Below are 14,027 nucleotides of genomic sequence, written 5' to 3'. Positions count from 1 at the left end.
ATAAGCCGAGGTACCCACTTTTCCCTCAGAAACCAGTAAAAAGTGACTGACTTGCATATAAGCCCCTCCCCAGTAGTCAGATGTTCCCCCCCCCCCCCCCCCCAGTACAATTCCGTTTCCCTCCCTGTAGCCAGATGGGCCCCAAGGATGATATAGTTGTCTCAAGACGCCACTAGATGACATCATAGATATGAGACACATGGATTGCCACACAGGAAGAATCCATGATTATTGCACCCCTGACACATTGCTGGCACGCTCTGCTCCACAAGCCAGGAGACACAGGTAGTCTTGAGCACTTTCACTCTGTACACCATGATGCAGGGGATGGGGTGAACAGACACAGCAGGGAGCCAGCTGGCAAGAGCAGGATCACTAGTGCACAATCCTTACACTCCATTGCCAGTAACAAAACCTGCTCCACCATCCATTCTGCTCCACTGACTCGCATATAAGCCGAGAGGGTAACTTTTCTGCACTTTTTGTGCTGAAAAATTAGGCTTATACGCGAGTATATACGGTTCCTCTGTGCACATTTGCAGCCCCCGTGCCCTGCTGGTTCCTAAGATAGGTTCGTATACCGTATCTTGGAAATGAGCAGGGCTTGGGGGGGTGCAAATTTGCACAGAGGTATATCAGGTGGTCCCCTCCATACCCACAAACTTTGGGGTGTGTTGGAAGCCTACAATTTAAAGTGAACTGTTACTGAGAATACATTGCGCATGCGCGTTGTGAAAAGCAGCCCAGTAACGTAGACAGCAGGAGAAAAAGGATCCTGCTGCACATGAGAAAAGCACTGACGTAGCATCAAAAGCTGCCATTGCACTGGATTCACAGTGCATACAGGACGGCTACGGCCGCTGTAGTTTGTCCAGCACTGATCTAGGGGCAAGAAAAAAGGATACCGATAAAACCACTCCTTTCCCCAGTGATCCTTGCCTTCTGCTGTGCTATGAAAATTGTTTTTAAAGAATTCCAAGCTCACCTCTAGGTGGCAGTAGAAGCCATGAGTAGCAGTCTTTTGAGGATACTTTAATTGCAAGAGATGGTTATTGAGAGTTAATAATTCCGATTTTATGCAGTCAATCAAATGTAGCAGCTCCTGCATTGGTCCATCTCCAAGCTGCATAGATTTGCCTAAAACGAATTTAGAAGAATTTGCATCCCATTGGTCACCCCTAACAAGTAGCCCAACACTGGCACTGGGGATTTATAAAACAACATCTGCAATTTTTATTTATTTAGTTTGCAGTGAAAAATGCCTGTGATTTTTTTTTTTTTTTTCCAGGAAGCCTGAAGTAAGAGGGTTATAGAGGATGCCATGTTTATTACCTTTTAACCAACACTGGTTGCCTTGAAGTCCTGGTAATATTTCTGGCATCACTAGTGTCTGAATTGCCCACCTGAAGCAAGCATGCAGCTAATCCAGTCAGAGCACCTGATCTGCATGCTTGTTCACTGTCTATTTCTAAAAGTATTAGGGGCAGAGAATCAGCAGGACAGCCAGGCAACCTGCATTGTTTAAAATAAGTAAATCTGTCAGCCTCTATATCACTCTCAGGTCGGGTGTGCTAGCATTTGACAGGCATTTTCCTAAACAAAGCTACATCTAAAATTGAACAAAAAGGCACATTTTTCTTAGTTTAGTTTCTTAGTTTTTTCGGGTGCAATTGAAATGTATCATATTATTTTTAGCGGGGATCAGGGGATGTCAAGTTTAGGCACCACCGGGGGAAGGGGGTGGGGAGGTGGGTGTTAGGGTTAGGCACCACCAGGGGGATCTTAGGTTTAGGCACCACCAGGGGGATCTTAGGGTTAGGCACCACCAGGAACTGGGAGGTCCTAAGGTTAGGCACCATCAAGGGGTCTTAGGATTAGGCACCACCAGGGTGGGGTCTTAGAGTTAGGCACCACCAAGAGCTGGGAGGTCTTAGGGTTAGGCACCACCAGGGGAGGATGCTGTGTGAGAGTAGAGAGAGAGGTTAGGTTCAACATTATTGGTAAATTTACCGATAATGTAATACCGCAATTAAATTGACCGGTTTTTGTTATTTAACGTTGCACTTAAATTGTTATTTACCAATATTGCTAGTAATATTGTTATTTAACGTTGTGCCTAAATTAGCTTGTGACTTTTTCACATGTCTTCTGTGAGGGGTGTGAAGTTGTCAGACACAGAGATAAAGCTTTGATATGCTGGTGACTGGAGGGTGCTGAGGGATCGCAGAGTAGCAGGAGGACAGGGTTGGGCACAGACCGTGCTGCTATCTCTCAGCAGAATCCCCCAGATGGCTCTGCTGATTCTTGGCTGGTGTAGAGGAACATTTGTTCCGCCCGTTTTAGCTGTGGAACTGTGTTGCGGGGCTGCTGTTTCCTCTGCGCTGCCTAATGCTTCCTCTGTCTGCAGCCTGGATCTCTCACTCTTCACAGTCTATAACACTGAACCGGTTTAAAGCGACACTCGCACTTTCTCACATGCTTATTACTGCGTAAACAAACATTGTTCCTCGTTATTTTAATTATCAAGTCTATTAGACAAAAACAAGTAAGAGTGGCTTGAAACAACTGGATAACTGAGCCAATGTCAGTTGACTTATTAGTAAATATATTAATATAGCACTGACCTCTTCTGCAGCACTTTACAGAGTACATAGTCATGTCACTGACTGTCCTCAGAGGAACTCACAGTCTAATCCTACCATAGTCATAGTCTAATGTCCTACCATATTATTATTATTATTTTTATTATGTATTTCTATAGCACTGACACCTTCTGCAGCACTTTACCGAGTACAGAGTCATGTCACTGACTGTCCTCAGAGGAGCTCGCAATCCAATCCTACCATAGTCATAGTCTAATGTCCTACCATATTATCATTATGTATTTATACAGCACTGACATCTTCTGCAGAACTTTACAGAGTACACAGTCATGTCACTAACTGTCCTCAGAGCTCACAGTCTAATCCTACCATAGTCATAGTCTAAAGCCTGGTACACAACATGCAATTTCCCGTCAGATAGATGGGTCAAATAAATAATTTCTGACAGGATCAATCTGATTTCCAATCGTTTTTCTGATCGATTTGCATAGAAGTGATCAGAAAAATCATATCGGTTCTGTTGGAAATTATCTATTGACCCATCTATCTGATGGGGAATTGCATGGTGTGTACTAGGCATAATGTCTTACCATATTATTATTATGTATTTATATAGCACTGACCTCTTCTGCAGCACTTTACAGATCACATAGTCATGTCACTGACTGTCCTCACAGAAGCTCACAATCTAATCCTGCCATAGCCTAATGGCCTACCATATTATTATTGTGTATTTATGAAGCACTGACATCTTCTGAAGCACTGTATAGAGGACAGAGTTTCATAACGGTTAGCTCTATCCACATTCTAATGACTCCTTTTCCCCAATAATCCCCCATATTTTGTAGCGGGGGGGAGGGAGGAGGGGGTGTCTGTAAATAGCATCGGGTGCCAAATTCCCCAGGTATACCACTGGGCAACAGCAAGTCCTGGCCTACCATATTATCAAAATTATTTTTTATAGCAGTGACCTCTTCTGCAGCAGTTTACAGAGTACATAGCCATGTCACTGACTGTCCTTAGAAGGACTCGCAATCTAATCTCTGCCATAGTGATACATCTATCATACCAATTTGAGGTTAACCAATTAACTTATCTGTGTGTCTGTGTAATGTGGGAGGACCCACACAAATGCAGGGAGAAAATAAAACCTCCCTGCATATATGCATATAGTGTGCTGGCCCAGAAACTGGGGACCCAATGCTGCAAAGAGAACATGCACACACTGCTGCTAGTTTGCTGTAAGTATTAGTCTGGAGGAACAGCTTATAGTGTACCTACATGCCTGTACCTTAATAAAGGGGGTAACAGAAATAATGCAAATATATTTCATCGTTGATAAGTGCCTCATTCATGTTCTGTAAAATAGCTGAACATTTGTTGCTCAGACCAACTGCCAAAATAGTGTGCAGAGAACTGATGCTAGGTACACTGTTATGATCATGTCTGCAGCGTTTACTGCTGGCTGCAGTGGTATTGTAACCCAAGCAGTTCTGATGTCATTACATGCATTTTCTTGCATAGTTTGGTTTGCACTTAAACTAGTTGCTGATTCCATCTGCAGTCGCTCTGAAGTTAATGACAGTTTAATATGCTTTTGTGTAAACAAACATTGTCTGCTGCAATGGAGGGGCAATCCCTTTCCTGCAGGCTGCATATCATTGTCTGCCTTTTCCTGCTGTCAGCCTGTGATTAATTACCATTCACTTGTGTGGGAATCTGCAGGTCTGCTCCCATTGGATGACCTCAGTATAAAGAACTGCTTCCTGCAATGCTTGATGGGCTACCATAGTCTCAGATTCTGTCTGTTACTCTGCTCGTGCCCCACCTCGTTCCTGGTCCGTGTGGACTGCGCTGACTCCTGCGAAGGGGTCAGCGAGTCCTCCTAGTTCTGCTCTTGTTCTAGAAGTTGTTACTTGCTTGTCTTGTGTCATATATTGGTTCATCGCCAATATATACGCATACTTGCGCATTTTGTTTTCCTTGTATTCGTGTTACGTTGATACATCAGTGTCGCTGATATATACGTACACGAACTGTTTATTTCCTGTGTTCAGTTAGTCAGCCTTCCAGCACGTTTTGGTAGTTTGCGCGTATCGTGAGCACCCGTGCTGAGCTAGTATCCTGCTCCTGGTCCTGTTTGTGGATTGCGTTCATCTCTGCGAAGAGATAGCGAATCCTTCTGAGCCCTGTTCCCTGTATTGCTCCAGTGCTAGTCAGTGTTCCTGCTTATGTCATATATCGGTTCATTGCCGATATATACATATGTTAGTCAGACGTTACAAATAGTTTCATTGATAGCTGTAATTGTAATACGCTAGGAAAACATACTTATTGTATATTTGTCTGTGTTACGTTCATCTATCTTGATCCTGCTATTTCCTGACTATCTTGTCCTGTCTTTGTGAGGCACGCCATCGCTGCAAACGCATTGGCTGCCTCATTCCAGTCTGTCTTATTGTGAACGCTTGCTGTCACTAAGTAGTGGCTAGTTAAGCAGGCGTTCATTCTGTCTACCTGTCCTGATCTCCTCAGTCCTGGTTTATGCGCTCAGCGCTACTTTGCGCTGAGACGTTATTACGAAAGTGTTGTTTGTGGCTGTTCGGAACTGCACCGGCTCTGTGCACCACAATCTCCTATTGGAGTCAGTCCTCTCCTCCACTAAACTGGGGATATCCTGATCCCTTGTGCTGGTGTGTGTACCTCCTTCACGTCAGCTTATGTGTTGTATGCTGACTGTGGAGATTACACCTCCAAGCTTAACATACACACTGTGAGATTTTCTGGCAGATTTAATGCCAGATCGATTATTTCCAACATGTCTGATCTGATTTCTGTCCGATTTCCTATTGAAGTGAATGGAAACCGATCGGAAAATGCTCAAAAATCGAACAGAAATCAAATTAAACATGTTGGAAATGATCGATCTGACAGTAAATCTGCTAGAAAATCACATAGTGTGTACCTAGCATGAGAGTCTGGCCGGTATCTTTGTTTAGATCCTGTCCAAGGGGTGCTTTTTATCCCCCGTGGGCAGATGCGCTACTCCAAACCTAGGCAGATTTGCACTTCTTCCTGTAAGTGACAGCAACATAGGAAAAAGGTAATTTATGTTGCATGTTATATGTCAGGAACCGGCCCGCGGCTCGCCTGCGTATACGGTTCCCGACTGCGGGTTTGACCAGATCAAGCGGGGAACAGCCTTATTCAAGCTACAGACAAGGCTGTGACCCCTCAAAACACTTCTCACTGCCACCACTAGCGGTTCGCTAGACACGTCCACTCTGCTGTCGAGTGCTCAGTGTGCAATCCGCGTTTTCGTATTCGGGTCAGCTTTGCGCTTTAGGCCGAATACGGGAACGCCACGCACACACATGCACAGTTGCAATCTTACACTGTAGTGAAGCAAAACCACTAACAGTCGTTCCGAACGATACTGTTAGCTACTTGCACTGGCGTTTTTGTACGTTGGATCAGCTGCGCGCTTTAGGCCAACGTATGACAAACGCCCCACACACAATGCAATTACAATCTTATAAGGTAGTGTCGCTCAATCATGTAATCAGGCATGAACTTATACACGGTTACACTTCAGTCTCTTCTAGGCTATGAGTGTTAGTTTAGTACAGCAGAAGTTAAGCTTATTAAATAACAATTTAATACTCCAGAAAAACATGGAACAATGCAGAAATTAATATATACAAAAGATTACAAAAAACAAAGTAAAAAAGTTACAAAGTAAAAGTTACAAGATTAAGAGTTTACAAAGGTACACACAAGACAGGTTGCCGAAATAAAAGGGAAAGATAAACGTTACCGCGTTGTTTGAATGTCATTGGCGGTGGCATCCTTGCTATCTCCAGAGAGCTACGAGTTGTGAAGGACCTGTGCAGGTTCTTATAGGCCCATTTGGTGCCTGGGGCATTGAATGTTCCATCCCCAAAACTAACGCAATTTCCACGTTTGTGACATCACAGTCTGCCGAGCCACTTGTCACATCTGGGCTAGCTGTGACATGCAAATGTCAGCTTTCAACATTCCCTTCCTCTAATTTCCACAGGCAAAAATTGTATCTTGAGAACAACAACTATCCTGTTTACACTTACAGATTTCAAAGCAATTCCACTTCCAGCCCACTATTCAGACTAAGAGGTAGCCGACCACCTGTGTGGGCTCCAACCTGGTCGGGTAATTGTCTAAGTAAGTGTTTCCTTGCTAGTGGCTAGATAGACAGTTCCTAATTACTGTCCAGGTTCCTTTGCCTATTGAAGGTGACTGGTCTATTCAATGAAGACAATGGCAGTTCCCTTTGATCTCTGCCCTGAATGCAAATTTAATCTACATACAGACTAAAGCTGCATCTACACGCGTAGATGCGGCCGCGATGTTCCTTATCAATCGAGCCGCTGATGCGGCTCGATTGATAAGATCCGACAGGACGGATCTCCCCACCGCCGATTCCCTGCTCGCTCCCCGCGAGGGGACAATGGCAGGGAATCGAGCGGAAGATAAGCGGCGCCGGCGGGGAATTGAATGCGGGGACACGGCGGGCACGCGCGGGGATGCGGACGAGGCGATACGGTGGCTAATTGAGCCGCCGGATCGCAGCCTCATCTACCCGTGTAGATGAGGCTTTACATTATCCAGGTGACACCTTCCAAAAGCCAGACTGGCTGACATACAGTGGAGGAAATAATTATTTGACCCCTCACTGATTTTGTAAGTTTGTCCAATGACAAAGAAATGAAAAGTCTCAGAACAGTATCATTTCAATGGTAGGTTTATTTTAACAGTGGCAGATAGCACATCAAAAGGAAAATCGAAAAAATTACCTTAAATAAAAGATAGCAACTGATTTGCATTTCATTGAGTGAAATACGTTTTTGAACCCCTACCAACCATTAAGAGTTCTGGCTCCCACAGAGTGGTTAGACACTTCTACTCAATTAGTCACCCTCATTAAGGACACCTGTCTTAACTAGTCACCTGTATAAAAGACACCTGTCCACAGAATAAATCAATCAAGCAGACTCCAAACTCTCCAACATGGGAAAGACCAAAGAGCTGTCCAAGGATGTCAGAGACAAAATTGTAGACCTGCACAAGGCTGGAATGGGCTACAAAACCATTAGCAAGAAGCTGGGAGAGAAGGTGACAACTGTTGGTGCGATTGTTCGAAAATGGAAGGAGCACAAAATGACCATCAATCGACCTCGCTCTGGGGCTCCACGCAAGATCTCACCTCGTGGGGTGTCAATGGTTCTGAGAAAGGTGAAAAAGCATCCTAGAACTACACGGGAGGAGTTAGTGAATGACCTCAAATTAGCAGGGAACACAGTCACCAAGAAAACCATTGGAAACACATTACACCGCAATGGATTAAAATCCTGCAGGGCTCGCAAGGTCCCCCTGCTCAAGAAGGCACATGTGCAGGCCCGTCTGAAGTTTGCCAATGAACACCTGAATGATTCTGTGAGTGACTGGGAGAAGGTGCTGTGGTCTGATGAGACCAAAATAGAGCTCTTTGGCATTAACTCAACTCGCTGTGTTTGGAGGAAGAAAAATGCTGCCTATGACCCCCAAAACACCGTCCCCACCGTCAAGCATGGGGGTGGAAACATTTTGCTTTGGGGGTGTTTTTCTGCTAAGGGCACAGGACAACTTAATCGCATTAATGGGAAAATGGACAGAGCCATGTATCGTGAAATCCTGAACGACAACCTCCTTCCCTCTGCCAGGACACTGAAAATGGGTCGTGGATGGGTGTTCCAGCACGACAATGACCCAAAACATACAGCAAAGGCAACAAAGGAGTGGCTCAAGAAGAAGCACATTAAGAGACTCTGTAACAATTTTTTCAGCCTTAGTTCTTCTATCCTATAAGTTCCTATGCCTGTTCTAATCTGCTCTGGCTTACTGCAGTCTTTCCTAACTGCACTGTCTCTGTAATAAATCAATGTATCTTTCCTCTGTCCTGTTTGTCGGGCTAAAGCTTGATTGTGTGGAATGTGCAGGGCTGCTTGTAATTGGTAGAAGCGATACACACCCTCTGCAGGCCCCCTGCATACTCTGAATGACTCATACACTATGCTTAGCTGAGCCTATTAGAAGCTGGTTAGTTTGTTTGTAAACACTGCCTAAAACTGTTAATTACAAGCCAGGATTGCAGCAGAGAGTGGTAGAAACAGCACAGAGGGGCACAGGAGAAAATAATGAATAGAATGGTATGCTTTTTATTGTAAGAATATTAGAGTACAGATTCTCTTTAAGGTCATGCAATGGCCTAGTCAGTCTCCGGACCTTAATCCAATAGAAAACCTATGGAGGGAGCTCAAGCTCAGAGTTGCACAGAGACAGCCTCGAAACCTTAGGGATTTAGAGATGATCTGCAAAGAGGAGTGGACCAACATTCCTCCTAAAATGTGTGCAAACTTGGTCATCAATTACAAGAAACGTTTGACCTCTGTGCTTGCAAACAAGGGTTTTTCCACTAAGTATTAAGTCTTTTATTGTTAGAGGGTTCAAAAACGTATTTCACTCAATGAAATGCAAATCAGTTGCTATCTTTTATTTAAGGTTATTTTTTCGATTTTCCTTTTGATGTGCTATCTGCCACTGTTAAAATAAACCTACCATTGAAATGATACTGTTCTGAGACTTTTCATTTCTTTGTCATTGGACAAACTTACAAAATCAGTGAGGGGTCAAATAATTATTTCCTCCACTGTACCTACACCTCTGACAAAATATACAGCAGATAGAAAAATGAAAGAAATATGTTCCTGTTATCCTTACATCATCAGCCTCATAACTAGCTGCTATATTCCTGACACTGGTCCTTTTTAAACTTTAAACTTATCATCATCCCATCAGAAATGAAGCAGAGCGTAGGCGTCTGTTCTGTGGCGCTGGCTTTTAGTACTGAGTTTTGGTAGGATTAGGTGTACATGTAGTTAAGGCGCTGGAAAACTTGGGCGCAGGATAAAGCTGAAAAGCCGCTCACCCTGCTCCTGCAAAAGTCCCGGCAGTTCTAATTACTATTCCCCCTCCAGACTGCCGTGGGCTCAGGGGTAAGAAATAATTCAAGCCGAATTACACAGTTTTTGTAGTAATTTAGGCTCAGTGTTTTCATGGCACACAAATTACTGTCTGAGCACCGCTATAGCAAGAGTATGGTGTGACCAAATAGACGGAGTAGTATGTGAGGAGGGGGCGTGTACATGGATGGAGCAGTATGGAGGAGGGGGCGTGTACATGGATGGAGCAGTATGGAGGAGGGGGCGTGTACATGGATGGAGCACTATGGGGGAGGGGGCGTGTACATGGAAGGATAAATATAGGGGGAGTGGACATGGACGGGGTAGTATGGGGGAGGGCGCGTGTACATGGATGGAGCAGTATAGGGGAGGGGGCGTGTACATGGCTGGAGCAGTGTAGAGGAGGGGATGTGGACATGGACTGAGCAGTATGGGGGAGTGGGCGTGTACATGGAAGGATAAATATAGGGGGAGGGGACATGGATGGGGTAGTATGGGGGAGGGGACGTGTACATGGATGGAGCAGTATAGGGGAGGGGGCGTGTACATGGATGGAGCAGTATAGGGGAGGGGGCGTGTACATGGCCGGAGCAGTATGGGGGAGTGGGCGTGTACATGGATGGAGCAGTGTAAGGGGAGGGGGTGTGGACATGGACTGAGCAGTATGATGGAGTGGGCGTGTACATGGATGGATAAATATAGGGGGAGGGGACATGGATGGGGTAGTATGGGGGAGTGGACGTGTACATGGATGGAGCAGTATAGGGGAGGGGGCGTGTACATGGCTGGAGCAGTGTAGGGGGAGGGGATGTGGACATGGACTGAGCAGTATGGGGTAGTGGGCGTGTACATGGATGGATAAATATAGGGGGAGGGGACATGGATGGAGCAGTATGGGGAGGGGGCGTGTACATGGATGCAGCAGTATGGGGAGGGGGTGTGTACACGGATGGAGCAGTATAGGAAGGAGGGGGCATGTACATGGGCGGAGCAGCATGGGGAGGGGACATGTACATAGATGGAGCAGGATGGATCCAGGAATCTGATCTAGACAGACGATAAGCTGCAGCAGGACTTTATTCGGAGTGTCAGCCTCCAGGTCTTCATATTCCGTCGCTGATCCCTGGTGGTTACTGAAGCGGAGTAGATTCTGCTGGTGTATCGGGAGGAAGTGCTGGAACGGAGCCAGGCTGGTGACGTCTGAGTGCTGCTTTTGGGACAAGCTGATTGGCAGGTGCTGGCTGATCTCCAGAAATGCTAGTGCTCTGACTGGTGGTCTTTCTAGTCCTCCCACACACGTCCTGGTGGGTGGTCCGCTCCCTCTGCTGATACATTCATGACCTTCCAGGCATGTTACACCAGTGTGGAGAGTGTTTTATGTATACCGCATACATCCTAATGCATTACTTACTGCACAAGTGTCAGACTCGAGGCCCTCAGGCCGAATGCGGCCGCCCTCGTCATTTTATGTGGCCCTCGAGAGCTGCAGACGTCCTTCATTATAAGCAGTTAGGCCTCATTCACACTGGAGCATTTTTGTAGCGACTTCAGCAGCTTTTTCAAACGCTGGCAATTGCTAGCGTTTTGAAAAGCGCTACTGCAGTGTAATGTATGTGGCAGTGAAATCACAAAAGCGCTGCATGTAGTCATTTTTTAGGGATTTTGGAACAATTGCATTTCAATGTTATAGAATGGCAAACCGCTCCAAAACCATTTTCCTGTAAAGTGAAAAAGTGCTGGAAAATTGCTTTGCAAAACACTTGTGATGTTGCTTGCGTTTTGCGATTCCCGGTGTGAAGGAGGCCTTAAAGAACGACCGCATGGTACACCCTCCGTGAAATTAGCATGGGGCCCCCTCCTTTGGTATAGGGGTTATTTCCCGTGGAAATGTTCCATTTGACAACATGTCACAAGCATATAGTGTACCTAACTGCTCTCAGCAAAAACTGTTTATCAGCCCCCTAACACTCTCAACAGTGGCACTATGGCCCTTGGCCTAACAAGTTTAGACACCCCTGCTTTAAAGTGAGTGTGAATTAATAAACAAACAAGAAATACTCCCCTAAGAAAAGGTTTTGGGTCCTATAGAGCCTTACCGTTCTCCTCCCGGTCCCCACGTTCCACCGCCGGCTCCCCCGTTGGCAGTCTCCGACCAATGGGTTGGAGACTGCTCTCTGCTGCTACGGTAAGCTTTGGAAGTCTTCAGGAGCTGAGTGCTCCCGAAGACGGGCGCTCCGTACTGTGCATGTGTGAGCACTCGCGCATGCACAGTATGGAGCATCTCAGAAGCACTCCGATTCCTGAAGACTTCAGATGCCTCTCGCAGCTGGAGATCTGAACTGGGGAGCCAGCGCTGGAACCCGGGGACCGTGAGAGGAGCGGGTAAGCTCTATAGGACCCAGAGCCTTACCTCTGTAACCAAGAATTGAACTTCATCCCAATCAGTAGCTGATACCCCCTTTTTTTACATGAGAAATCTATTCCTTTTCATAAACGGATCATCAGGGGGCTCTGTATGGCTGATGTTGTGGTGTAACCCCTCCCACAGGTAACTAAGGACCATGGCAGTTTCCCGCCTGTGAACCTTGTTGCATTGTGGGAAATGGCTGCTTACAGCTGTTTCCCAAATGCCAAAAAAGCAAGCAGCTTCCACTGACATCACCTGCCAGTAGTAAAAATGTCACCATGTGATAAATGTCAGAATGTAAATCAGGGAGATGAAAGGTTTTACAATGGGCAAACACTGACTAAATAATTTATACATAATTATTGCAAAAAATGAAGCACTTTTTTTATTACATTATTTTCACTGGAGTTCCTCTTTAACCACTTTACCCCCAGGCGTACGCATTTCTCCATCCCTTTTTCTATCCTTTCACCCCCAGGGACGGAGAAGTGCGTACTTTCCGCGCTCCTGCTCGCTCTAGCGCGCACTCCCGCTAGTAAATACGCCGCCGGCCGCTCACCCGGAGATCAATGAACAGGAAAATTCATTCCCGTTCGTTGATCTAAGCCCTGCAATGATCCGCTGCTTATCCGATAAGCAGCGCGATCATTGTGAAAAAAACAAAACGTTCTCAGCCTCCTAGTACTTCCTGCAAGCGTCCAGAAGAACGCTTGCAGGTCGCATTAAACAAAAAGTTACTGTTGCCATCTTGTGGCCAAATAGTAAAACTACACCCTAAAGCATTTTTCACATACAAATAAATGAGTTTTACACTAAAAATTAACTCCTTACCTCCCACACTCCCCAATTTTTTTTATTTTTTTTTGTAATTAAAAAAAAATTACAATGAAAAAAAAAACATAAATAGTTACCTTAGGGACTGAACTTTTTAAATATTTATGTCAAGAGGGTATAACACTGTTACTTTATAATAACACTGTTACTTTATAAACTATGGGCTTGTAATTAGGGATGGACGCAAAACTGAAAAAAGCACCTTTATTTCAAATTAAAATATTGGCGCCAAACATTGTGATAGGGACATAATTTAAACGGTTTTATAACCGGGACAAAAGGGAAAATAAATTTCATGGGTTTTAATTACAGTAGCATGCATTATTTAAAAACTATAAAGGCCAAAAACTGAAAAATAATAATTTTTTTCCCACATTTTTTCCTATTTTCCCATTAAAACACATTTAGAATAAAATAATTCTTGGCATAATGTCCCACCTAAAGAAAGCCTAATTGGTGGCGAAAAAACCAAGATATAGTTTATTTCATTGTGATAAGTAATAATAAAGTTATAGACGAATGAATGGAAGGAGCGCTGAAAGGTGAAAATTGCTCTGGTGATCAAGGGGTAAAACCCCTCAGTTGTGAAGTGGTTAAGTATCTGGGTTTTTTTGTTGTTGTTTTTTTAATTCACTTCAGATTCTCTTTAAGTGGATGTATGTAGAAGCCATTGGCAGATGAGGTTTCTCATATCTTTGTGATGGCAGAATCAGTAATATAGTATAATTTTTTCATTATTCATCAGTGGGTAATTTAGTGATCATTTTTGCAGGTGACATTTATTTTTTATTTTAATACGCTGTGATTGTCTGCCTATACTTCTTGAAATACATCATTGATGCTTTTTGATTGGTTTGTTTTTCTCAGGGAGCAAGAAGGATGCTGCAGGAAAATCTCAGTCAGCTGCCCCTCTGAACCCCGACAAGCCCGGAGACTCCCCCAGCCCCTCGACGTCCCCATCACGTGACCCGGTGCCGTACTAACCATGGGCTGAAGAAAGGACGTGTCGTGAGGTCTCTCTCCACAGATGTGGGGGAAGCACAGCAGAAGAATGAACCTCTTCCCAGCATCCTCTGCACACAGAGATTGGGAGGGGGTGAGGCAAGGGCCACTGCTGTGCTCTCTCAATAAAGATGTGTGAAATTA

The 14,027-nt window shown here is 44.9% G+C and overlaps 1 long non-coding RNA gene across 1 annotated transcript in view; it reads left to right on the top strand.

Annotated features, from left to right (window-relative positions):
- Positions 1-14,027, top strand: part of LOC137528752 (uncharacterized) — an 18,748-nt gene extending 4,721 nt beyond the window's left edge. Inside the window, exon 3 of the long non-coding RNA XR_011023461.1 lies at positions 13,749-14,027. This is a non-coding gene — a long non-coding RNA (uncharacterized lncRNA). The remainder of the gene's footprint in view (positions 1-13,748) is intronic.

Source organism: Hyperolius riggenbachi, chromosome 8 (assembly GCF_040937935.1).
Source record: "Hyperolius riggenbachi isolate aHypRig1 chromosome 8, aHypRig1.pri, whole genome shotgun sequence".
Taxonomy (NCBI): Eukaryota; Metazoa; Chordata; class Amphibia; order Anura; family Hyperoliidae; genus Hyperolius; species Hyperolius riggenbachi.
The sequence above is the reverse complement of the archived record's forward strand: the minus strand, read 5'-3'. Positions and strand labels throughout refer to the sequence as shown.